We start from the raw sequence: 26,795 nt of genomic DNA on the forward strand, positions 1-26,795 counted from the left end.
CGTGAGCGACTTAGGTTCCAAAGGGAAGCACCTGAGGTCAATAAACCAAGTGGCATTCCGGGCGTTTGGGGGCTGCTCAAAGTTCAGCGCTCCCTCCGCAGAGCCTGTGAACCGCACCCAAACCCCTCCTTGTTTTGTTTCAGTTCCAACGCACTCCCTTTCCTCTCCAGATGTTGGCATGTGGGGCACATGTGGGCATCAGGGCCGGGACGGCTCTGAGGGTCCGGGATGCTTACCCGCCGTGACTCCCGCCCGGCCCCGTGTGAGCCAGGTCTCTAATTAGACTTGACCGCGTCCCCATTCCAGGGCTCCCCACAGCTGAGAGCACAAAGTTTGCACTGCCAGGGGCACCAAAAGAGCCTCGCAGCCCGGCTGGGACTGCAGGCAGCGGTGGCTGACGCGGGGCAGAGGTTTGGCAGCGAGCGGACTGCTGCCAGAGGTCCTGCGGCGGCGGGCGGGAGCGGCGGGCGGGGGCAGAGCGGGGTGGGGCGCGGGCAGCCGGCGGCCCTCGGGCTGGGCCACCGAGCAGGTCACTTGCTCGCAGCCTCTGCAGCCCCAGCTGTGCCTGCCGCCGCTGGCCTGGCCGCTGCATGCAGCCGCGCACACGCGCTCTCACTCGCTCGGAGTAAGTAGGCGGCGCTCCCCGGGCTGGATTCGGTGCCCAGCCCGGTCCGGGACAGAGCATGCTTGTGACTATTTGGATAGTAGGTGTAAGTGTATCAGTGTGAGTGCCTGTGAGTGGGAGCGAGCGCCAGTGGGAGGACGTGTGTCTGGGCTGGTATGTGAGCATAGGGAACTTTCTAGCATATGTCCCAGGGTGTGAGTGTGTCAATGTGTGTGGGAACTTCTGTGTAGGTGGGCCTGGAGTGCGCCCATAGGTGGCACGTGTGTCTGTGTGGCCCTTGCTGCCCCGTGTCTGTACGCTGGATATGCATTGGTGAGCGTCTTAGGCAGGCTCCATGGGGCTGAGTGGGTGCATGAGCCGATGGCTGGATGCGTGTGAGTGAGCAGATGAAGACAAGCTGGGGATAAGGAGTGTTATCTGAACTCAGACTTTCTAGGGTGACCCGACTTGTCCCCAGCTGGGATGCCTTCTCTGTGGGTCACTCGGCTTTGGTTTCTCAGGACTCTGAGCGGGGCAGGAGTTCAGCGCCAACACTGGAGTGAATGGGGGTCTGAGCCAGCCTAGCTGACTGGCCAGGGTTGGGGAGACAGCTTGGAGACAGCCCCACTGTCACTCCAGGGGGAGGTGGGAGGACCACTCAGCCATGCCCACACACAGACACTCACAGGGCACCCACACCCACACCCTCACAGCTGCTCATGTGTGCACAACTTCCCGCCACCCACACCAGTCTTGCACACGTTGTATCACAGGAGGGCCGTGTAAACACTCACCTGCTTTCAGTATGTACATCTGAGGACAGTGACACATATCCAAAAGGTATCTCTGTGGGCAAAACGCATATGCACAAACATGCACCCCTGGCTTGACCCACTCTCAGCCTTTTAGGCCCCCTTTTCGGTCCCCTTTAGCCTACATGTGGCACCTTGGACAAATCTAAGAAACTGGCTTTAGTAGGAAATATCTTAAGCCGGGGGCTTTGGCTGGGGGGTCAGGGCAGATGTTGATACAATGCCTTCAGAGTGTCCCATTTGATCTGGAACTGAGGGTGCTCTTGGAGTAGTCTTACCTTTTTAGAAGTGAAAAGGACTGTCTGGCAAAGCAAGCAGGGCCAGTCTGGGATCTGAGGCAGAGCTCAGCACCTGTAATTTGCTCCACGCTCTAGTTTATTCTCTGGATTCCCCCTGCAGCAGAAAAGCAGTGAGCCTTCTGTGGGCTGGGCCCAGACAGTCATCTGACAGGCAGGAGAAGTGAGTTGAGCTGGGCTGATTTCTTCTCTTTTTTGGTTTTAGTCAACCCTGTTTTGAGTCTCCCATCTGCAGGCGAGGCTGAAAGGGAGAGCCTTTGCTTTGCTCCTTTCCAGTGGAAAAATGAGGTACCCACTGTGAATCCCAGGCGGGTTCCCCAGTTTTAGTTCATCAAATACATATACCTACCAATCAGAATTTCAGAGCAACAATTAGGACTCATAGAGCATCAAGGCAACCCTATTAAGGTAACATAGTTCCAATTTAAAAGAGAAATCAGACAACCCCCAAAATGGTAATAATGACAACCCCCAAAATGGTAATATTAACAACCACTATTTATTGAATCTATAATACATGCTTTATTTCATTTACTTTTCATAGCAAGCAACCTTATTAGGTTAATAGTCCCATTTTTTTTTTCCCTCTGACAAGGAAATTGAAGCTTAGAGTGCTCAAGGAATTTCTACAGGTCTGTGTGACTGCTGAGCTCATGACGTCACCTGTGTGTTTCCCTTCTTACTCTGGCTGCCAGGAAGATCTTAGTTCATCATATTGCTTCATCCTAGTAAATGTGTTCGTTGGAACCATGGCTTTGACTTTTAATTTCTGCTTTAATAACTTTATAGTATACCCATCTTTAACTGTAAACTCCTACATCCTTCATAGAAAGAGATCAGAATAAATAAATGAACAATCAGCAATTAAGCATTCTATTGGTCTCTGAGGATGAGATGAGGTTGCATGGATTTGGGGGGAACATCTCCAATTTCAAATATTTCATCTGGTTTTCAAACCATATGTCTCAATTTTGGCTTCTGTATTTTGGGGCTCTGATTTGTGACCATGTCTTGGGGCTTTTCTTCCCAGCAGCTCTGGGAGAAAATGCCCATCTCTGTGCTGGCTCAGACAATGGGGATTGTTGTGAATGAATTGGGCCATTGATAAACGTCCCCTCCTCTGACTGCTTCAACTGCCAGCTTCTCCCTGTCTCAAAAGCATGAGTGTCTGGGTGCCCGAAGGAGTTTGACCCCTGCCCTATGCCTGGCCCTGGCCCTATGGCCACCCCTTCCTCATGTGACCCCGCCTAGGCTCAGGGCTCTGCTGAGAGGTCTGTGTCTCTTGGACCTAAGCTCTGCCTCCCTCAGAGGAGACCATGTGGACCACATGGTCTGTGATCAGGGATGGACCTTTTGGAGCCAGAGCTCAGGATGAGGAGCATGGGCACACACGAAGGGCCCTTCTGCCCCCTCCCCTGGATCTGTGAGGCTATAGGCTAGTGCTCAGTTTTTCCTTTTCCCCATGAGGGGCTCTCAAGTCTGCCACGTGGCCAGAAAGTCAATTGTCACCTCTTATCTGCAAGAGATGTGTGTCACCAGGGTCATCTGAATGCAGGACAGGGCTGTAGCCACACTGCAAAGTTGGCGAGACCCCTAACTAATTTACTCTAAGACTGATTCTTTTAGCCTGCCCAAGGCTATTAGTATTTGGAGAGGGGAGGAGTGGGGGGCAATGCTTAGCACTAAAGATTACTTACAAGGACTCTCGTGGTGGGCTTTCAGGCACTGTGTTGAGATCTTGCTTCTCAGTATGCATTAAGTCACCCGATGCTGGCAGCTGTTTCCCATGTTCAAGATTAATCCTCCCAGAAGCACTTGGTTACAAAGGGGAGGAGAAATCATTGGCCTGAGGCCCCAGGAGATGCCTGGCACCGGGTGGTGTGCTGGTGGGTTGGTGCGGGTGACGGGTTTGTACCTTCCCAGGTAAATGCCACCTCAAAAAGGTAAGACTAAGACTTGATTGCATCTCTGCTGAGGATTCTGGGTGTTCCCTGGACTTTAAGCTCAACCAAGTGAAAACAGGTTTAAAATCCAGCAAGAGAGCACTGGGTGAGGCAGTCAGAACTTCTGTGGGGGAAGGCTTACTCACGGTTACTCACATTTTTTAGTGTCTACTAAGGGCCAACCCCCTTGTTAGGCTCTTTGCATCTTTTGTTTCAGGAAACCTCTGGAACAACGCTGGGAGACAGGCGCTGCTATTTTAAAGATAGGGAAACTGAAACACAGCAAGGTTAAATGATTAGCCCAAGGTCAGAGCCAGCAACAATTTCATCCCAGGTCTGTCTGATGCTGGAGTCTGTGGTGAAGACTGTGGTCTGTGGTCCACTGACCACTCCCCAGTTCAAAGGCCCTGAAAGCAGAGAAGTCCAGGCCTTTGGGCCAACTGGGGAAGAGCTGAGGGCTTGCCTTCTCTGGCTCTAGGACCTGAATATCATCAGCATCACTGGCCTTTCCAGCCTCAGATGGAGACTGCTGCTCTGTGGGAAGCAGGGGTGGGGTGGGGAAGGCCTCCTAGGCCGGGCAGGGATGCCCTTGCCAAGCCCGCCCCCTCCCTGCCAGCCACTCCCTTGGGGTGGGCTTCTGTGTCTTCACTTCTTCCCTGGAGCAATCTCTGGGGACTGAGCCTACACCCAGACACTGTGATCCAGCCAGCCCAGTCCCTCCTCTCTTCCTGCTACATGGTGCCCTCAGTGCCAAGCTCTGGGGGAGTCCTGGATCCTCTGAGGATGTCTCTGGGCAGACCAGACCCTGTTCGGCGTGAGGCAGTGTCTAGGCGTCAGCAATTTGGCTGGGTAATTGTGTATAGTGTTCACTTTCTGCTGGAGAAATGGAGGTTTTGTCTTACAAACCAAATATCCTGGGTTTGGAAACCATGTGAAATGCAGCCTGTCGTCTGGGGGTGTGGGCTGCATTGTGGGTCTGTGTGTGGTGCTGGTTTAAAAGACATGGTCGAGGGACAGAACGATTGACTCAGGCCATCTTGTTGCCTCTGATGGAGGGTCAGAGGTGGGCTGTATATACTGGCAATGTGCAGAGAAAAGAGCACGGGCTTTGCTGTCAGACAGATCTGACTCGGAGCCTGTTTCCACGTCTGTAAAAAGGGGTTCCTTATGATGCAGTGGTGATGCTAGCACTGGAAAGTTTATTGAAGTGTAGTGTCCAGCATAGAACAGGTCAACTGTAAATGACATATTCTTCCTTCTTGTCCCACCTACCTTCTCGGAAAGAACACTGGGCTGATGGCAAGAGATCTGGATTCCAGCTCTAGCTCAGCCTCTGGGTACATTGTTTTCTCTTACCCTCTCTGGGCCTCACTTTCCTCATGCATAAAATTAGAAGAACTAATTTCCCGTATTCTTCTGTATTTTTTGAGGATCGTGAAAGAGACTGAAGTCAGGGAGCTCTCTTGGAGGATGCAGAAAGTTTAGTCACTATTTTTCATGTATCCATGCTGTAGTATTAACTGAGATCCTGTCATGTGCCAGGGCCCGTGCAGAGCACTGGGCATACAGGTGTTGGGAATATCCCAGTCCTCAAGGCAAGACAGGATTGTGAACAAACAGTGACAAGCCTGTCTGTGGGACATGATCATGGCAGGTATTAGTTTATCAGAAAAGGAAGTGTCACCCCTAACTGGGGCAATCAGGGAGGCCTTACCAGAGGTGAAAATTCCTGGTCTGGATCTGGAAAGATAACAGGAAGATTCCAGGAGGATAAGAGGAGGGCTTTCTAGGCTGAGAGACCAGCACATGCGAAGGCACAGAAATGTTGCCTCGTGTGGTAAGCTTGGGGGACTTGAGGCAGTGAGGGTACTGGTCAGTATTGATGAGAGAGAGATGGGAGACTTTACAAAGGGCTGTCGAGTGTCAGGCCTTGATGGCTGTGCTGAGGTGTTTTGATTTTTATCATGACAGTTGTGGGCAGCCCCTGAGGTATTTTAAGCTGGGGAGGGTCATGGTTGGATATGGGCTCACTTATTCATTCAGCAAACATAAAAACAAACAATTTTATGTCACCTTTAATTTTGATATCATATCAAATTAATGAAAATTTGCAAGACTGGTAAAAGAAATCCATCTTTATCTGTATCCCTTAATTGATTACAAGACACTGCATTTACTTCATTTTTTTTCATTCCTTCTCTCTCCAACAATATAAAAATACATTATTTTTTATTATTTATGTATATTTCAATTATCTGTATAATTTATACTTTATTGTTCATTTATTATAATTATATATTTATGGTTTTATCATGTATACGTATATATGAATACATACATGTATAAGAATACCTATAAAATATTCATATTTCTGATCAGTTTAAGAGTAAATCGGAGACATGGTGCCTCTTTGCCCGTAAATACTTAAGTGTGTATTTCCTTAAAAAAAAGATATACTCTTACTACAATACAATTGTGTCCCAATAATGTCTCTATAGCTCTCCTGTCTCCCTCGCCCCGTTCAGGGTCCAAGCCACAGATGGCATTTTGTTATCATGTCTCCTCAGTCTTCTTTAATCCAGAGCAATTCCTCTGCTTTATCTTTCTTGACCTTTGTGTTTTGAATGGTATAGGCCAGTTATTATGTTGAATATCCCTCCATTTGGGTTTATCTGATGGTTCTACATGACTGGATTCAAGCTATGCATGTTGGGCAGGAGTACGATGAAGTGAGGTTAGCATACCAGCAAGCACAGGCTGTGGGGACTGTCCCAGTGCTGGTGATGGAAGCTTTCGTCACTTGCTTGAGGTGACGTTCACCAGTTTCTCCTGTGAAATTACTGTTTTCCCCTTAGTAATCAATAAGTAATTTGTGGAGAGATACTTCGAGGTTTTGTAAACATCCTGTTCCTCATCAAACGTTTAATCACTAATTTTATCATCATTGATACTTTTGAATCCATCGTTTCTTCTGTATTTATTAGTTGGCATTTTTCTGTAGGAAAGATCTTTCCCTTCTCCCTTTCTTTCTCTCTTTCTCTTTATCTCTCTCCTCCCTTCCTCCCTCCCTCCTTTCCTCCCTTCCTTCATTACTATGAACTCATAAATTCTTAATTAATTTATTCAATGGGTTTAATCAATTTGTATATTTTATTTTGATGTTCGAAATGTACAAGATTTGATCAGTGGGAGGTTCTCAGACTGGCTCTTGTTTCTTTTGACTTTTCCCCATGATTCTCTGAGCATTTGGTTACTGTTGCTCTAGCAAGATGTTCCAGGCTCATTTTGTTCTTTCCTTGCTCCAGCCCTGGAATTAGTCATTTCTCCAAGGAGCCCTGGATCCTTTTAGTGAAGAATAGTATTAGAAACCAAGACCTGGGGCTACATGTGCTCCCTGTTACTGGTGTGTCATTGCATTTATGCCCTCTTAGCAAACAGAGCTAGGGTATATACTTATATGTCCATATTTATTTCTTTAATAAAAAAATAAAACAAATTATTATAGGTTTTTAGAAAGAAAAACTCAAGTGATTGAGACAGAGAGTGAGAGGATAGTGTGGTTTAGATGGGTGGTGAGGGAGGGACTGTTCGAGGCGGCGGCATTTAGAAAGACCTACAGTGTGGAAAGGATGGATTAGAAGGAGAGAGAGCCTGGAGATTCTTTCAATTATCTAGGAAATAATTACAAGGACCTGAAATAGACAGGCAAGAGAGGAAGTAGAATCAGGTAGCTGGTTGAATGCAGAAGGTGAGAGAGACAAAGGAGGGAGATAGACATCTCCAAGGTCTGTCAAGCTGAGTGTGTCCAAAACGGAATTTCTGCATTCTTGCTCGGCAGTGTCCTATTCATATGTGGTCCTCTCCAGGTATTTCAGATCTCATTGAATGGCTCCTTCATCTATACAGCTGCACAAGTCAGAGAGAGCTGGCAATCATCTTCAACACCTTTCTCTCTCAAAGCTCATATACAATCCACCACCAAGTCTGTTGATGTTCTCTTGAAAATCTCTCCCCAATCCGTCACTTCTCTCCGTCTCCACCAGTATCACTCTAGTTCAAGGCACCATTTTCATCTTACCAGACTACTGTGAGAACTTCCTAACTGGTCTACTTATACTCCCTCCAATTTGTTGTCACACAGCAGCCAAATGTATTTTAAAACACAGCTCATGGGCTTCCCTGGTGGTGCAGTGGTTAAGAATCCACCTGCCAATGCAGGGGACACGGGTTCGAGCCCCGGTCTGGGAAGATCCCACATGCCACGGAGCAGCTAAGCCCGTGCGCCACAACTACTGAAGCCTGCTCACTTAGAGCCCGGGCTCTGCAACAAGAGAAGCCACAGCAATGAGAAGCCTGTGCACCACAACGAAGAGTAGCCCCCGCTCGCCGCAGCTAGAGAAAGCCCGAGCGCAGCAACAAAGACCCAACACAGCCAAAAATAAATAAGATAAATTAATTTTTTAAAAAAAGTTTTTTTTTAAAAAAAAAACACAACTCAGGTCATTTCCCTCCTTAAAAATACTTCAGTTGCTTCCTATTGATCTTAAGCTAAAGATCAACCTCTTTAATAAGCCTACAAAGTCTAATTTGTCTGACCCCTGCCTCCACTCCTACACCCTCTCACCCAGCTCTTTCTTCACCCTCTCTCCTGGCCTTGTCTCAGTCCCTTGGGCTTGTCAGTTGGCAAGGCCACAGGCCTTTGCATTTGCTGTTCTTCTGCTTAGAACACTCTTCCTTCGTGTCTTCACCTACTGAATTCCTACTTATATCTCAGCTCTCAGCTCAGCTGTCACTTCCATGATTAGGTCAAATCCCATTTTATAGGGCTTTACAACACCATGTACCACCTTCAAGGCTTTATCATAGTTGTGATTTTACATTTATTTACAATTTTTTCATGATAATTAATGTTTACTTTTCCTATTTGATGATGAGTTTTGCTCATTGCTTTATCCTAGTAGTTAGCATGTTACTGACACATGTCACAAATATTTGTTGGATGGATGAATGAATGAATGAATGAAGTTTTATCAGCTGAGCAACCAGCTGGTGGTGCCATTCAGTAGAATAAAAATTCTAGGGGAGAAGTAGATTTGGGGAGAAAGATAATTCATTTTAGGACATGTTACATTTGAGGTACCTCTCAACCACGTCTGCCCCCCCCAAACATCTAACCGTCTTCTGGGCAAACAAATTAGACTGTCATTCAAGAGCTTTGAGGGGACTGGTGATAGGTGACAGCTAATTCCTGGGCAATTCTAAGGAGCTCCTGGAGAAGATAGCTAAATCACATGGCATCCCTGAGCTGTACCCCCCTTTCTGGTTTGTAGAGGATACAGGAGATCTGAGGGGCCTCCAGGTGGTTTGACCTGGCTCCTTGGCTGCTACGAAGGATTTAACAAACATTTATGAAGGCTCCTTGGAACTTGAGAGTTACGTGCATGATTCACATGGGTCAGGAATTGCCAACCTTCTCCCCACCCCTGAGACTGCACTAGATATAGGCCTAAAAGAGAATTCAGAGAGGGTCTTACTAAGTCCAGTGAGCTCTCCTTGCAAAGATGCCAGTAGTCACTCCAGCTCACTCACTCCTGCATTCCTCACTCACTCGTTCAATATCTGTTTCGCCTTCACTCAGTCACTTACCCGCCCAACCACAAGTATCCATCCACAAACAAGAGTTTATGTTGGATCTGTAGCAGGACTCAAGGCTGATGAGTCACCCTCCCCGCCCTCTTCTTCATCCCTCTTTCATATGGTCCTCACAGCCCAGGAGCCCAGATGAGGAGACGTCAGGGTGGGGAGGTGTCACTTTACTGGTCGAAGGCCGTGTGTGCTTGCAGGGTGTTACCAGGAAGAGAGAGAGATGCCACCACACCAACTGCTCCTCTTATTTCACCTCCTGCTTTTCTAGTGTCCCGTCCCCTCTTTCAATGGTGATGAGAGCTTAGGAATTAAGTTCCTTGCTCAGAGAGGTAGAAGGTGGTAGCTGGGCTCTGCAGAGATACTTGGGGCTCAGGCTTGAAAGGGAAAGAGAGACACAGCTGCCCATGAGCCCCACCATGGAGAAGAGGACACTTTTGTTTTCTTCTTCATTTTCTACCAGGATTGCCCTTTTAACCCTGTGGAATTTGCAGAGAGGCTGGGGGGAAGGCGGGACAGTGGGATTTAAAATGTGGCATTTAGAAACCAGGCAGTAGACTAATCCTGGCCCCACCCCTCCGGAAGCTGCTCTTTCAGTTCTCTGAGGTTTGTCATTTACAAAGAGCCCCACAGAATGGGCGCTGTCCATCTGCCGTGACATCAGACAGGGTTGGGGCTGAGCAGACATAGGACAATGGCAGCCACATCAGATAAGAGCACCTTGGAAAAGTGCCCGAAGATGCCCAGGATCTAAGTTACAGACTCATTCACTCATTCCCTCTCTCACTCATTCATTCAACAACGATCTACTTAGCACCTACTCTATGCCAGGCATTGTTCTAGGCACTGGAGATACAGCAGTGAGCAAAACACATGCCCGAGTAGAATTGCTTTCTGATGTGGGAAGATAGTAAACAGGTTGATATATGCAAAGTGGTGTTGAGTGCTGTGGAGAAATATAAAGAATGGTAAGGGGGTTCCAAGGGTAGGAGGGGACTTGTACATTTATACCGGGTCAAGAGGTTCTCTCTGATATGCAGATATTTAAACAGAGGCCAGGAGGCAGTGGAAGGGCAAGCTATGTGAATACTGGGGGGAGGAGCAGTCAGAACTTCAGGATTCTGGGTGTCCTGTGGTCTGGGGGGTCAGAGTAAGCTTCTAGGGGGAGGCCGCGTTTAAGCTGAATCTTGATGTGTGGGGACAGCAAGTCAGTCCTGAAGAATAGCAGGGAACTTGCCTTGAAGCGTGAACATAAGGGACATGTCGGGAAGGACAGTTTGGTAAGGCCCAAAGAGGCAGGGTAGGCTGGAAACAGGGTCTGGAGAGTCATGAGTGCCAGGCTAAGGAGTTCAGACCTGAGTTGAGGGACACTGGGGAGACATAATAGATTTTCAGCGAGATGTCACAATGAGAGCTGTGTTTTAAGCGGCTGAAACTAATATTAGAATAGGCTGGGGACTGGGCAGCCAGCAAGAAGACAATTGCCTTGGGTGAGCCTGCTTGGCCTTATGGCCACCAAGGACCCTGAGGCTGGGGGGAACGCTGGGTGGTCCCAGATGCACAGCAGGCAGGGATACAGTGATGTAGGGGCTATAATGGCCGACAGAAGCGGCAGGTGATGTGAGTGGTCATCATCGGGACAAAACCCTAGATGTCTCCTGTAACTCAAAGCTGTCTTTGAGCAAAGAACACAGAGCAGCCTGGGTTCTGGGGCAGAGCAAGCTGGAGAAAAGAGTTTGGGTCTCATCTCTGGCCACAAATGACTATTTTAGAAGCTTCTGGGGAGGGGGTCCTTGGATTGTAGGAACATTTGGTTCAGAGGAGAGCTTATCTAATCCAGCCCTCTCCTCTCACAGATGGGAAATTGGAAGCCCAGAAAAGGGGCATAAATTGTCCAAGGCCATATAGAGCATGTGTGGCAGAGAAAGGTCAAGCATCTTATTTGAACTCATCTTGGAGGACTTACTATGTCTTATTTAATTACACATTTATATATAAATCTTTCAGTGGAAGAGGAAATTCTAAGAAAAAGGAAATTGTTTTTTTCATCGACTTCTCTATCATCTAGCTGCAGCCTGATGCAGAGCAGATGCTCTCTTGACCTGGACCGAGGCTGATGTTAGACTGGTCTCAGATGTGGGAGCAGGAGCTGCCTGTGAGTAGGAGAGAGCCGGGCTTTGGATCTCCCTCATGCACTCATGTGGCCTGGCCTGCGACCATCTCTACCTCAGTCATACTCACAGCCCTCGGCAAAGGGACCATGGATGTGAGAGAGTGTGGGGGCTGCTGTCACAAGGGTGCCTGCCAGAGGGAGAGGTGACAGGTGTGGTGAGGGGCTGGGTGTTCTGGGCCTGAGGCCGCTGCAAGAGAGAGAGGCCCTGCCCAGCTTGAGAGAGCAGCCCACAGGAGGTTTCACAGCCGCTAGCTGGGCACCTGGGATGCATGTTTGGGGTGAAAGTGCAGTGCTTGGTCTGGCCTGCAGCTGGGCCCCCAGCGATTTCACCAAACCCACTTGTTTTCAGCCCAACCCTGCTGTCCCAAGGAGCTGAAGGCCACAGTTTTAAGAAGAGGTCCTGTTCTTTCCCCACAGCATGCAGAAGTCTATGACTTAACAGCAGGATTTCAGATGGAATTGTCCTTTGCTGTGCTTCCATCCTCACATCCAGGATCCTAGTCAGGGGGTAGGGGGGCTGAGCTGGAGACAGTTTCCTGAAAAGTCAGAGGGATTCAAGCTATAGCTCCTGCCAGCCCAGACCCCTGCATCTGTGCTGGATGAGTAATTGGTTCTTAAGCTCTTGGTCAACACCATCTGTTTGTCTTGCACTATGGCGCTGGCAGAGGGATTTCCAGAGCGGAATGAGTTATACGCATCAGCACACTGAACCTGTAGACCCAGGAAAATAAGTGTCCTGAGTTTGGCATCCCTCAGTGAATGTCCTGGGGGAGGCAGTGGGGTTTTCTTCAGGTGTGGGGTCATCACCCTCTCGAAGGTAGCATCGTGGACTAGGCCAGGTTTTGAACAGAACCTGAGAGGAAGGGAAGAAGAAACTTGGATTCTAGTCTGGGTTTAGGTACAAATTTACTCTGTGACTTGGGCAAGTCTTTTGCCCTCTCTGAACCTCAGTTTCCTTTTCATGAACCACAGGTTTGGAAAAGAGGGTTCCTGAGGACCTGTCCTATGATATTCCATGTAACTTGCTTACATAATACTAAAAGGAATTTTGGTTAAGACCCTAACTTTGAGATTTCTATCCTCGCCCAGGTCTCTTTTACTTTGCCTGAAATTCCGCCTTTGGTTCTTTTAAGAGGCTCTTATTTCCATACTGACTAACAAAATCCCTCTTATTTTTATGACCTTGTATAGGGATACAAAGCAGTGTAATCTTCTAGTTGTATTTCAGCCTTTATAACAACTGTGCCAGGTAATCAAAGATATATTATTTCCAGTTTGCATTTGAAAAAAGAGGCCCAGAGAGGTTAAGTAGTTTGATGAATTTCACAAAGTTAGTTGCTGGCAGAGCTGAGATGAGGTTGCAGGTTTCTTGGCTGTTGGCTTATGTTCTTTTGTGCTACCCTTTGGGTTTGGAAAGGGAGTTCTAAAGGCTGCATGGGATGGGGGTTGTAGTGTTCATGAGGTGGCACAAGTACCAGGATGACAGCATCTGCCCCCGCATACCTGTACCATGTAGGCTGAAGTGTTCTTAGCCTGGGGCAGCCCACCCAACCCAGGCACAGTAGTGAGGGGCTGTGCTGGCCACTCTGCCTGCTTATGCAAAGGCAGGTCAGGGCAAAAAGTAGGCCCTCTGCAGCAGCTTTCTCACTGATGATCCTGTGTTCTTGTCTGCCGTAGACTATTTTAGCAGGGTGGTGGGTATCCGGCAAAGCCCAGGTCTTTCTTTTTTTTTTTTTTTCCTTTTTCTCCCAGCTTTATTGAGCTGTAATTGACATATAGCATTTTATAAGTTTAAGGTGTATAATGTGATCAGTTGATATACATATTTATTGTGAAGTGATTACCACAATAGGGTTAGTTATGCATCTATCACCACACATGGTTACCTTTTTATTCATGTGGTGAAAACTTTGAAGATCTATTCAATACTTTCTTAGCAACTTTCAAATATACAATACAGTATTGTAAACTATAGTCACCATGCATACATTAACTCTCCAGAACTTAATCATATTATAACTGAGAATTTGTACCCTTCAATCAATATCTCCCCATATGCACTAACCCTCAGCCCCGGGCAACCACCAATCTACTTTCTGTTTCTATAGTTCAGCTTTTTTAGATTCTACATATAAATGAGGTTATACAGTGTTTGTCTTTCTCTATATGACACTTTGCATAATGCTCTCAGAGGCTATCTATGTTGTCACAGATGGCAGGATTTCCTTCTTTTTTTATGGCTGAATAATATCCCATTGTGATATATATGTGTATTATATATTTTTTTTTTCTTTTCTTTTTCTTTCTTTCTTTATCCATTCATTCATTGAAGGACACTTAGGTTGTTTCCATGTCTTAGCTATGGCGAATAATGCTGCAAGGAATATAGGGGTGCAGATATCTCTTGGAGATAGTGATTTCATCTCCTTCAGACATACCTAGAAGTGGAATTGCTGGATCACATGGTAGTTCTATTTTGAATTTTTTTGAGAAAACTTCATACTGTTTTCCATAGTGGCTACACCAATTTACATTTCCACTAATAGTGCACAGTGGTTCCCTTTCTCCACATCCTCACCAGCGCTTGTATCTTGTCTTTTTGATAATAACCATTCTAACAGGTATGAGGTGATATCTCATTGTGATTTTGATTTGCACTTCCTGATGATTGGCATTAAATACCTTTCATATACTTGTTGGTCATTTGTATGTCTTCTTTGGAAAAATGTCTATTCAAGCCCTCTGACCATTTTTTCAATTAGTTTTTTGTTTTGTTTTGTTTTGTTATTGAGCTGTATGAGCTTCTTATATATTTTGGATATTAACCCCTTAGCAGTTAAATGGTTTGCAAATATTTTTCCCAGTTTCCTGTAGGTTGCCTTTCACTTGTTTCTTTTGCTGTTCAGAAACTTTTTGTTTGATATAGTCCCACTTGTTTATTTTTACTTCTGTTGCTTATGCTTTTGGTGTCAGATCCAAAAAGTCATTGCCAAGACCAGTGTCAAGGGACTTTTATCCTAGGAGGTTTAGAGTTTTAGGACTGACATTTAAATTTTTTTTTTTAACATCTTTATTGGAGTATAATTGCTTTACAAGACATTTAAATTTTTAATTCATTTTGAGTTAATTTTTGTGAGTGGTAAAATGTAGGGGTCCAATTTCATTCTCTTGCATATGAATATCCAGTTTTCCCAGTACCATTTATTGAAGAAACTCTCTTTTCTCGTTTGAGTATTCTTGGCTTCCTTGTCAAATATTAGTTGACCATATATGCAGGGGTTTATTTCTGGGTTCTTGATTCTTTTCCATTGGTCTATGTGTCTGTTTTTACGCTAGTCCCATATGGTTTTGATGCTATAGCTTTGTAGTATAGTTGGAAATCTGAAAGTGTGATGCTTCCAGCTTTGTTCTTCTTTCTCAATATTGCTTTGGCTATTTGGGGTCTTTTGTAGTGTTATATGAATGTTAGGATTTTTTTAAAAATTTCTGTTAAAAATGCCATTAGATTTTTTTAAAAATTTAATTTATTTATTTATTCATACCTATTTCTGGCTGTGCTGGGTCCTTGCTTCTGTGCGAGGGCTTTCTCTAGTCGTGGCAAGTGGGAGCCACTCTTCATCGCGGTGCGCGGGCCTCTCACCATCGCAGCCTCTCCCGTTGTGGAGCACAAGCTCCAGACGCGCAGGCTCAGCAGTTGTGGCTCACGGGCCCAGTCGCTCCGCGGCACATGGGATCCTCCCAGACCAGGGCTCAAACCCGTGTCCCCCACATTGGCAGGCAGATTCTCAACCACTGTGCCACCAGGGAAGCCCACCATTAGATTTTTGATGGGGATTACATTGAGTCTGTAGATAGCTTTGGGTAGTATGAACATTTTAACAATATTAATTCTTCTCCTCCATGAACATGGGCTATCCTTCCATTTATTTGTGTCTTCTTTAGTTTCTTTCATCCATGTCTTATTTGTCAGTGTACAGATATTTCACTTCTTTGGCTAAATTTATTCCTAAGTAATTTATTCTTTTTGATGCTATTGTAAATGGGATAGTTTTCTTTATTTTTCAAATAGTCTGTAGTTAGTGTATAAAAATGCAACTGATTTTTGCATGTTGATTTTGTATCCTGAAACAAAAAAAAATTACTGAATTCATTTATTAGTTCTAACAGCTTTTTGGTGGAGTCTTCAGGGTTTTCTATATGTAAGATTATGTCATCTGCAAACAGAGACAGTTTTACTTCTCCTTTCTGATTTGAATGTCTTTTATTTTTTTCTTGCTTAATTTTTCTGGCTAGGACTTTTAGTACCATGTTGAATAGGAGTGGTGACAGTGGGCACCCTTGTCTTGTTCTTGATCTTAGAGGAAAAGCTTTCAAACTTTCACCATTGAATATGATGTTAACTGTGAGTTTGTCATATCTGGCCTTTATTATGTTGACGTATGCACCTTCTATACTCAATTTGTTGAGAGCTTTTCTCATGAGAAGGCGTCAGATTTTGTCAAATGCTTCTTCTGCATCTATTGAGAGGAACATATGGTTTTTATCCTTTTTTCTATTAATGTGGTATATTATATTTATTGATATGTGTATGTTGAACCCTCCTTACATCTCAGGATAAATCCCACTTGATTACTCAAACTGAATTTAATAGCACATTAAAAGGATCATATACCAGGTCTTCTTAATTAACATTCCATTTCTCATTTTCAGAAGCTTTCTCATATGCTTTTCCTGGAGATGGGCTGGGCTTTTCTGTCTGCAGAAGGGGGTTCTGAGAGCAACCCTCTTAGCTGTTTCTCTCTTGCCCAAACCAGCTCAGTCTTTGCTCTGGGGCAAGAGGGAGGCTCAGGGGCAATAAGTGTGGGCAAGAAGGAGCTCTCCCCTCATATACCAGGCAGGAGCAACAGTGGGAATCACCCCCAACCCCTCCCAATTCACTTTCTGCTTATGCTTTGGGATGTACGTATGTGCTTTCACTCTGTCTCTCCTGTTTCCCTCTCCTCTCTCATTAATCAAGTTTCCACACTTGCTTTGGTCTATTTTGGGGCTTGCTATTCAATTCTCTAAGTTTATTCCAGGGTCAATATCACATTGTATTTACTGTTTGAAAATAAATCTTACTATCTGGCAGGAAAAGTCCTCCCAATTTCTTTATTTTTTCAGTAGTAATCTTGGGTTTACTCATCAAGTGCTAGGAAAGAACATTGTGGGGATTTGATTGGGATTGCATGGAATCTATAGGTCAATTTATGGCGAATTGACATTTTCCTGTCTATATACATGAGATACCTCTTCATTTATTTTGGCCTTCTTTAATATCTTTTAACAATATTTTATCATTTTCTCAATAAGGGACTTGCACATTTTAAGATTAATTTTTGTATACCTTATATATCTTTGTTGCTTTTGTTAATGCCCTCTCTTCTAAATTTCATTTTATTTTTGTGCTGGTGTCTAGGACTATAATTGACTTTTGTGTATATATATTTTAGCCACCTTTCTAAGCCTTTACATGAATTAAAATAATTTATTTGTAGATACTTTTGGTCTTTCCACATTGGTAATGAGGGTGACTTGCTAGTTCATGGTACATTTTTATAGGAATTAGGGAAAGATACCATGTCTGGGAAGACATAGACCCATGGAGACTTGGCTTGCCATGTGAACTGCAGGTCTGTGTCTGGTGGACCCAGCCCTGTGTAGTGAGTGTGGCTGAGTGGTCACAGCAGAGGCCAACTTCAGCCTCCACTCACCCCCTTGGCTGTGTGCTGTTGCGGAAGCCCTGTGGAAAGTCATATCAACTGTGAATAATGATGGTTTTGTTTCTTTCCATTTTTATACATTTTCTTTTTTTCTACACTAGCTAAGATTTTAATACAATAATGAATAGAAGTTGGTGGGAGGTGGCATTTTAATTTTGTTTCTGACCTCACAGGAAATGCTTTCAACATTAAATATGTTGTTCCTGTATATTTTTTTCTCAATAGATGCCCTTTAATTAGTTTAAGGAAGGTCTCTTTTACTCCTAGTTTTCTAAAGGTTTTGTTATGAACAGCTGTTGAATTTTATAAAATTATTCTTCTCCATCTATTGAGATGATCATAAGGTTTTTCTTCTTTTACCTATTAATGTAGTGAGTTTCATTAATCTATTTTCTAATGTTAAAGCAGCCATGTATTTTTAGGCTAAACCCAACTTGGCCATGATTTATTATTCTTTTTATATATATAGCTGGATTCTGTTTACTAATATTTTATTTATTATATTTTTGTCTATGTCTATACATGAGGTTGTCCTAAAGATTTCCTATCTTGTGTGCTTTAGTTTCAGTATCAAAATTACGTCAGTCTTATAAAATGAAGTATGTTTTCTTTTATTCTTATTCTTCGGAAGATCTTGACAAAGGAAGAGTTATCTTTCCTTTGAATGATAGAAACTCATCTGTGAACTTCTCTGTGCCTGGTGTTTTCCTTAAGGGAAGAGTTTTAACTATTGATTAATTTATTCAGTAGGTATAGATCTATTTCTTCTTGAGTCATTTTTGGTAAATTGTATTTTTAAAGGAATTTATCTAGTTTATTTATGATTTCAGTGATATTGCAGAATATTCTTGTCCATATAATATTATCCACCATATTCTTTTATTTCTGCTGCATTTGTAGTAATAGACTCACTTTTATTGCTAATATTGATTTTTTGTGTTTCCTTTCTTTTTTCTGATCTTACCAGTAGTTCCTCTATTTTATTTGTTTTCGAAAACGAACGCTATTGGTCATTTCATTTGTGTTTATGTTTTGTTTTGTGTTTTTGTTGTGTTTTGCTTAATGTTTGCTTCTATCTTAACTATTTTTCTCTTGCTACTTTCTTTGAAATTATTCTCTTCTTTTCAAAATTTCTCATGTTGTTAGAAGTTAGAATTCTTCCAATTTTCATATTTTCTAATTTAAGCATGCAATTTTTGCTCTTAATTTTACTTATCAGTATACTATACGATTTATTTTTAAAAATTTTTTAGTACTTTAAAAAAATTTATTTATTTTTATTTATTTATTTTTGGCTGCATTGGGCCTTCATTGCTGTGCATGGGCTTTCTCTAGTTGTGGTTGAGCGAGGGCTACTCTTTGTTGCTGTGCACAGGCTTCTCATTGCAGTGGCTTCTCTTGTTGAGGAGCATGAGCTCTAGGCGCGTGGGCTTCAGTTGTTGTGGCATGTGGGCTCAGTAGTTGTGGCATGTGGGCTCAGTAGTTGTGGCTTGCGGGCTCTAGAATGCAGGCTCAGTAGTTGTGGTGCACGGGCTTAGTTGCTCCACAGCACGTGGGATCTTCCCGGACCAGGGGTTGACCCCGTGTCCCCTGCATTGGCAGGCGGATTCTTAACCACTGTGCCACCAGGGAAGCCCCTATACTATATGATTTTTATATGTATGTTTTCATAAGCATTCATGTTTATTTTCTAATTTCTGTTATAATTTCTCCTTTGACCTATGACTTGTGTGTTTAAAATATCCAAACATATGGAGGTCTTCATATTGGGGCAGAGATTACAATCTGTAGGATACCAGTCATTTGAAAATTGCTGAAACTTGCTTTAAGATCCAGTCACTAGTCATTAAAAAAAAATCATGACTCATGAATCCTTGAAAAGAATGTGTATTCCTGATAAGTTGAATGCAGTGTTCTGTTCATAAACATTAACTCTAACTTAATTGTGACATTCAAATCTTCTGTATCTTTACTGATATTTTTTTGGCTTGAGCTGTCAATCAGTGACAGAATTGTGTTGGAATCTCCATCTGTGATTCTGAACTCGTTCATTTCTCCTTGAAATTTTATCAGTTTTTATTTTGTATATCTGTATTATTGTTATTATGTGTGTCATTATTATATCTTCTTGATAGGCTGAACTTTTTATTTTTATGTAGTGCATCTCTTTACCTCTATAATGCTTATTATCTTAAACTTTGTTTTGTATCATATGAATACATTAACACCAGAATTCTTTAGGTAAATATTTCTATGGTATATCATTTGTTGTCTTTAACTTAAAGCTGTTTCGGGTGTTTTTGTTTTAGGGATATTCCTTGTAGCCAGCACATAGCACACTTTCTCTCTTTCCTTCTCTCTCTCTCTCTCTCTCTCTCCCTCCTTCTCTTTTTTCTCTTTCTCTCTCTCTGTCTGTAATGCATGCTTTATAATCTTTGCTTACAAGTGGCTAGTCTAGTTTCTCTCTCCTTACTGTCATTACTATTATTCACTGATACACCCCCACCCCCACCCCACACTTCTTTCCTCTTTTGGATTTTTTTTATTACTTGTTTTTTTCCCCATCTACATATTTGAAGGGTAATATCTATCTCTACCTCTATGTGTATTCTTTTGGTTGGTTACCCTAAATATTATAGCATTAATAATAACCTAATAAGGCTAAAGTTAATTTACATTTCTATTTTCCTCCTCCCAAATAAAAGAAAATTAGAACACTTTAACTTACTTTAGTCATCCCCTTCTGAATTTACATATACATATTTGAGATTTCTCTTTCTTTCCATATCCCACAAATGAGGTATTATTATTGTTTCTTACAGTCAAGGTTTGTTTGTATTTACTCACATAGTAAACGTAAGTTTACTCATCATTCTTTCTTATATTTCAAACCTTCCTTCTGACATTACATTCTTTCTGCCTGAAATAATTCCTTTAGAATTTCCTTTGGTGTGGGATTTTTACTTGTTTGAAAATGTACTTATTTCCTTCTTATTCTTGAAAGAGAGTTTCTTTGGGGATAGAATTTTAGGATAATTATTTTCTGTAATCAGATATTTTTCCACTCTCTCCTGACTTTCATCACTGTTATTTAATGGTCACCTGTAAATCTAATTTCTCTCTTTCTCTGTCTGTCTCTCTGTCTCTGTCTCTCTTTTTACCTTTGGATGCTTTCAAAACTTCTCTGTCTTTTGTGCTCCTTAGTCTTATGAGTTATCTAGGGTATGTATATCTTTTGCATTTTTCCTGCTTGGGATTCATTGGGATTTCTGAATTTGAAAGTTGTTTTGTCTTTCAAAAATTTTGAGAAATGTTTCAGCCACTATTTTTTGGATATCACTTTTCCCCCTATTCTCTCTCTTATCTCCCTTTAGAAATCTGAGTAAATACTTGTGAGGCTATTTTACTTTCTATTCCTTAGCTTTAGTTCTCTCGTATTTTTTGTCTCTTTCTCTCTCCGGGCTGCATTTTAGATTATTTCATTTGTTTTGTCTTTTAATACACCAATCTAATCTTTAGCTGTGATTAATCTGTCCAATGAGTTTTTCACTTTAATTATTATATTTCAAATTTATATAAGTTCTATCTGGTTCTTTCTGAAATCTGCTTGATCATATTTTATAGCCTCTGTTCCTTGAAAATGTTTCCAAGACTGTCTTTTATTTCTTGAAGCTAAATTCTCTAATCGAGTTTTTTCCCTTCATAGATAATGTGAATTCAGGCTACAAACCTTTCTGAAGGTCATATTGTGGTCATTAATCTCAGGAGAGACTTTACTTCCCTTTAACCCAGCATCAAAGTTGGGAAAGACAACTTTTCTTGCACCTTCTGAATAGGAGATTTATTTCTCATTCACCTTTGCATTGGGTTTCTGACCTTCTAGACCACTATTTTATTGTTTCCCTAGCCCCTAGGATTTGTCCCTTGTCTGCCCTACCCCATACATACATGGAAAAGAAGCTTAGGGAATACAGCATTCAGCAGATATTCTCAGGGCAAAAACTGCCTTCCACTCTTGCTTGTTGTTATTGGTTCCTGCTTTTGCTTTCCTTTTGGTTTCTCCAGATTTCCTACATTTTTGCCAGCTAAGTGATACATTTTAAAAACATTAAAACATCTTTATCAATCCTTTAAAATTTTAAAAATGTTAAAACATCTTTATCAATCCTTTAAAATTCTTCTTATGAAGAAGTATTTGAAGATATATGTTGTACCATATTGCTGTACATAAAATTCCTATGTGAACTTTCTCTATAAGAAGAGAAATCAATTTTCAAGTAAAAATCAGATGCTAAAACATAGTGGCATAGTATGGATTTCCTTAAAGAGAGGGTACAGTCATTACCCTCACTCAACTTACTAGCTATGTACAGTAGCAAATTATTGAATCTCTGGATCTTCATTTCCATGTCTTCAAAATGGGGATAATAGTAGTAGTAATTATTTTGAAATTTTTTTTGGAAATAAATTAACTTATAAAAAGAACCTAGAAGTGTACTTGACATTCAGTTAAGTGCCCAATACCATATTTCATTAAATTTAAGATGCCACAGATTGTAAGATGCCCTGTGACTTCATAAAAAAGAAAACATGCGTTCAGTTAAACTATGACACAATGCAAAGATGCCATTGACTGAAATTACATCCCAATTTCATATGTTAAAATATGAAAAAAATACATCTTAGAACCATCTGACAATACTAAATTTTGGCTATTATGAATGGATACATATAAGCAAAGACTACAGTGATTGAGAAATGGAACCTTAGTCTCACTTGATAGGACTTTAAATGTTTGTAGATATTTATTCCATTCTACCATTACCTCATCAACTTCTGGACTCTGGCTGTATTGTGCATGAATTAGAGTCCATGTCCAGAAGGCTAATTGTCAGTAGACAAACACAATATTCTACCATCTTCTCCAAGACTGAAGAGGAAGGGGAAAAACGTATTCATTGAGAGATCTCTGTGCCTAGCACACTTATGAGTGACTTAAATATCATATTTACTTTAATTTTCACAATTAGGTTAATTAAGATTAGTTGGTGCAACAAACAACCCCCCAGATATTAGTGACTTAGCATATTATGTTTATTTCTTGCTTACTACACAGACTGATATGGGTTGGGTGACTCTGCTTCAAACTGTGATTCAGGACTCATCTTCTTCCATCTTTTGGCTTTGCCATATTGGCCTTTCCAGATGCTCTGGCATCACTCAGGAGACAGAAAGGGGAAGAGAGAGGACCAGGAAGAAAGCATACCTTTCATTACAATATAATTAAAAAAAAATTTAAGACATCAGAGTTTGATTTATTCCTAGGTAACTTGTTGGAGGAAGAAATTACTATAGGTTAGGGTGGTTGGAGGCCTCCCAGATGAAGTAGGATTAAAGCTGAGTCCTGAAACATTGATATTACTTAGAGATAGAAAAAGAGAGTTGAGGAGACTTCAGTCTGGATGTGCTGGAGTGGCATGACCAATGCGTAGAATTACAGAAGAGTAAGATGTTTTTGGAGAACCATGAAACACTCTCTTGGGGAATGACTAACATTTATTGAGCTCCTACTCTGTGCTAGACACTGTGTAAAGTACTGTTCAGGTGCTACTGTGATATATGGCTTCCTAAACATAATTGAGCCTCAATAAGACAGCATTCTATGAATGGGCTGTTTTTCATGTTTGACCCACTCCGTGCCCCAATTAATTAACTCAGATAATCATATTTGGAACATGTGGTCCAAGTACCTGACACTGCACCCTCACATAGAGGATTCTTTATCTGAGGACGTTATGATAATGACAGTAGGATTTGTTGAGAATGACTGTGTTGTGCTCTCACTCTGGGTTATTCTATTTACAGTCAATGGCCCTAGAATGGGTTCCGGCTCCCTGTCTTTTGTTCCTTTTCATTAGTGAGCTGCTGAGAACCCTTTGCCATTGCGGCTGAGCCAAAGTTCTGGTTCAGTCTGGACTCTCTTTCAAATGCCCCACACTACTTGGGTCACATAGGATATGAACTGGGATGTTAATTGTTTCTTCATGGCCAATGTTACTGATTATAGAAAAGGTCTTAGTGTCGTTGTTTGTGCTTATTCAAAGCATGGTGTCTATGTATAAGGTCTTTATCAAATCTCCTCCATGGGAGGCTTTTCTTCTTCTCAATATATGTAATATATCCTGCTTTTTAATCCCCTTTAGTGTGAAGCAGCTCTCTGGGCCCGAGGTCTGGGTAGGAAATGGATCTTTCCTTAGGCACAAAGATAGATATCATGAGACTTCCCTTGTGACACCTTTAACTTGTCTCCCTGGGTCAAAGTAGTTATGGTACTGTTATTTCACTTGCTCTTATAAGCATCATGCATGATCTTATGTGATTCTTACAACAACCCTGAAAATAGATTCAATTCCCATTTTCCAGATGAAGAGGCTGAAGGTCAGAGAGCCCTAGTAAGAGCCAAAACTGGGATTGGGATTCCAATCCCGAGCTTTTGGATTTCCATAACCTCATCATGCTACTTTCCAGATGTTATTGAGTAACCTCCAGTTTGGAGGATTTGAGAAGGAAATTAAATCAGAGAAGGTCGGACTATCATGGTTGTTGATGTAGCACTATGGTCTGCTTATGGCTTTAGAAGTAACAGAAAATGACATTTGTGAAACTGCAAAAGAGTGTACCGTTTCCTCTCTTCTGTCCTCTTTCCCAAGGGTATATAGACGCCCCTCAAGCTGGGTCCTCATCATGACTCAGAGAGGGAAATAGCTTGCCCAGCGTGACCTCTGAGCATGATTTATGAAACAGGATGTATCCAAATTTTCACCACATTGGAGCTACTCAATTTTCTCTAATGGCCTTTATCTGAGAGTTATGTCTATTCGTGGCAGCCACGACCAGTAAGTCATTAGCTTAAAGTATACTGATTGTTAATTTTAGCATCCTGGGCCCTGGGCCCAGTGAGAGAGGACTCTTGCTTTTGCGAATTGAAGCTAAAGAACATTCGAGCAGTTGGCTGACATTTACATCAGGAAGAGTTAGAAAGTAAGAAGGGATAGTTAAAAAGTTAATGAGTAAGAAGCAGTTGACTAGCTGGACATAGTTCAAGAGGTGGCAGAATGGCCTCCGTTTGGCTGCCTCTCTACGGGTACTGTTTTCATCAGAAGAGAAATGGAACCAATCTTTATATCAAGCACCCCTGGGTGCAAGGTACTTCATATATGTGATCTTACTGATCTGCACAGCAGTGCCATGAGGAAGGAACCATCACTTCCATTTCATCCTTATGATATAGGAACCCCGCTTTACAGATAAGGAAACCTACTACCCAAGGTCACACAGCTAATAACTGATGGAGCTGGGATTTGAACCTGGGCAGTCTGCATTCTTAACCAACAGAGCTCTGGATGGTGGTGGCCCAAAGGCCCAGCCAAGCCTCCCTCAGGGACTGCATACCGCCTAAGGTCTTGGAGGTCTGGGGCACCATTTTCTCACTTATGACCCTTAGAAAATCACCAGCTCAGGGCCAGCTCACAGATGCCAGTAACTGCAGTTTCCTTGTGTGGCTCAGGGCTTGGTGCTCCTCTCATGGGCATGTGGGGTGTCAGAGCCCTGGTGCTGGGAAGGGCCCACCCTGAGTCACAGGATGGGGGCATCCATGGCTTTCCTGCATCCAGGAGCCTGGACCTCCCTACAGGATTGTTTCTCACGCTCCTTCAGGGGAGGCTGCTGAGGGTTGGCTTTGGCAAGTTGGAACCATTTGGGGGATGGGTGGTCATGTTAATCAGGGACTGGGACACATGGGCCTCAGCCAGGAAAGCTTGACCGGGCTCTTTTTCCTCCAACCTTTGGGCACTCATGGGCACCTCTGAGTCAACCTGCCTGTCCCATTCCAAGGCTGAGCTGAATCAGACTAGGAACCCCTGGAACTACCCTGTCCACCGTCCATTCCCCTGTGCTTGGTAATCATAGCAAAGGAGAGAGAGCAGGTGTAATTATCCCTGTTTTACAGATGGGGAACTGTGGCGCCATTGATTTCCTAGGGTAAATCGCGCTGAACCTGGATGGGTCTCTTCGGACCCTTAACAGGCAAAGCCTTCTTTGGATTTCCCATGGGAGGAGTTTATGGGAGTGAGGAGACCTGGGTGCAGGCCCCAGGTGTAGCTCAGCTTACTGTGTGACCTCAAGCAGATTTCTTCCCCTCTCTGAATGTCTCTCTATCTGTTCATGCTGACCTCTCTGTGCTTCTGTTTCCTCATCTGAAAACTGGGGACAATAATAGTAACTTACTTCATAGAGTTATTTTGAGGATTAACTGTAAAGCATTTAGAACAGTGCCTGACACACAGCACCTAATAAGTGTTTCTCCCTCTACTCCTCCTCATTTTTGTATTATTATTATTATTATTATTATTATTACAAGGGGGTAATCGCTAATGCTTCCTATTAGTTCTAATACTCTAAGATTATGATGTGAGCTCCTCCAAGAAGGCTGCCTGGATTTTGGCTGGCAGCTATGGCCTAACCCCTGTCAAGTTCATGGACATATTTGTGCATATGGGATTCCTGTTACTTTCCAGGTAGGGACTAGAAAGTAGATGTATCCAGTTAATCAGGTGGAGGCTTGGGATCTTGTCTGTGCTTTACTGAAACTATTCTGGCCCCAGAATTGAGGAGCAGGGCTGAGGTCTGGGTGGGCCCCCTCTACCTGCTTCACAGTCTTTCTGGGCTGTCCATCCAGGCTTTTCAGGGCCTGAGGGGACAAGGCTGGCTCTGTGAGCCCTGAGGTCTGTTCTACCTACTTGCTGGGCTCCTTCGTCTGACAGCTGTGAGGGGCCCTCGGGGCCTCCTTCAGGGAGCCAGCGCTCTCTATATTTCATGAGGCTCGGTCCATTCAGCAGGCCTGGGTGGCAGCTTGCTTGGTTTCTTGCATCTCCCCTGGGAATAAGCGTTTTTAAAGTATCTGATCGCTGCAGGAGGCTGGCCACCGCAGCTATCAGTACTGAAGTATCTCTGATGACTATTGCCACCCATGGTAGACAGGTCACACAGAGGCCCGGAGAGGGAGTGAGGAGGGAGGCCTATTGTCGTTACTTCACAAAGCTCATTGCATCCCTCCTTTCCACCCCCAGGTCCCCACCTCTCCAGCCCTAGGGCTTTTGGGGGGGGGGGTCCCCTGGGAGATTGTATTTGTAAATGAACTCCGGCTGCTGGTCTCATTCCCTGAGGCCCATCCACTCCACTGTTCACCATGGGAGCTGAAATTCCACTCTGATTATTTCACTCTCCTGTTCAAACACCTTCAGTGGCTCCCATCATCCACAGGATAGAATCTAAAGAATCAGTTCCTTTCGTATGTAGGACTATAGAGGCACCTTCCCTCCAGCCCCTGGGAGAGTCCCTAATACCTGCTCCATTTTCTGGTCTCCTTGCTATGGCTCACACTGCTCTCCTGACACTGAATGTCTTTGTCCCATCTTCACCTGGCAAAATCCCACCCTGCATTTAAGACTCACCTCCTCTAAGAAGTCTGGCCTATTCCCCAGCTGAAAGTGACCACTACTTT

General features: G+C 43.2%; 1 protein-coding gene across 2 annotated transcripts in view; it reads left to right on the top strand.

Annotated features, from left to right (window-relative positions):
• Positions 1 to 563: 563 nt before the first annotated feature.
• Positions 564 to 26,795, top strand: part of INSC (INSC spindle orientation adaptor protein) — a 120,878-nt gene continuing 94,646 nt past the window's right edge. For both annotated transcript variants that reach the window (XM_059929571.1, XM_059929572.1), the window contains exon 1: positions 564 to 625. The gene's annotated coding sequence lies outside the window, so the exon portion shown is untranslated. The remainder of the gene's footprint in view (positions 626 to 26,795) is intronic.

Source organism: Balaenoptera ricei, chromosome 8, assembly GCF_028023285.1.
Source record: "Balaenoptera ricei isolate mBalRic1 chromosome 8, mBalRic1.hap2, whole genome shotgun sequence".
Classification (NCBI taxonomy): Eukaryota; Metazoa; Chordata; class Mammalia; order Artiodactyla; family Balaenopteridae; genus Balaenoptera; species Balaenoptera ricei.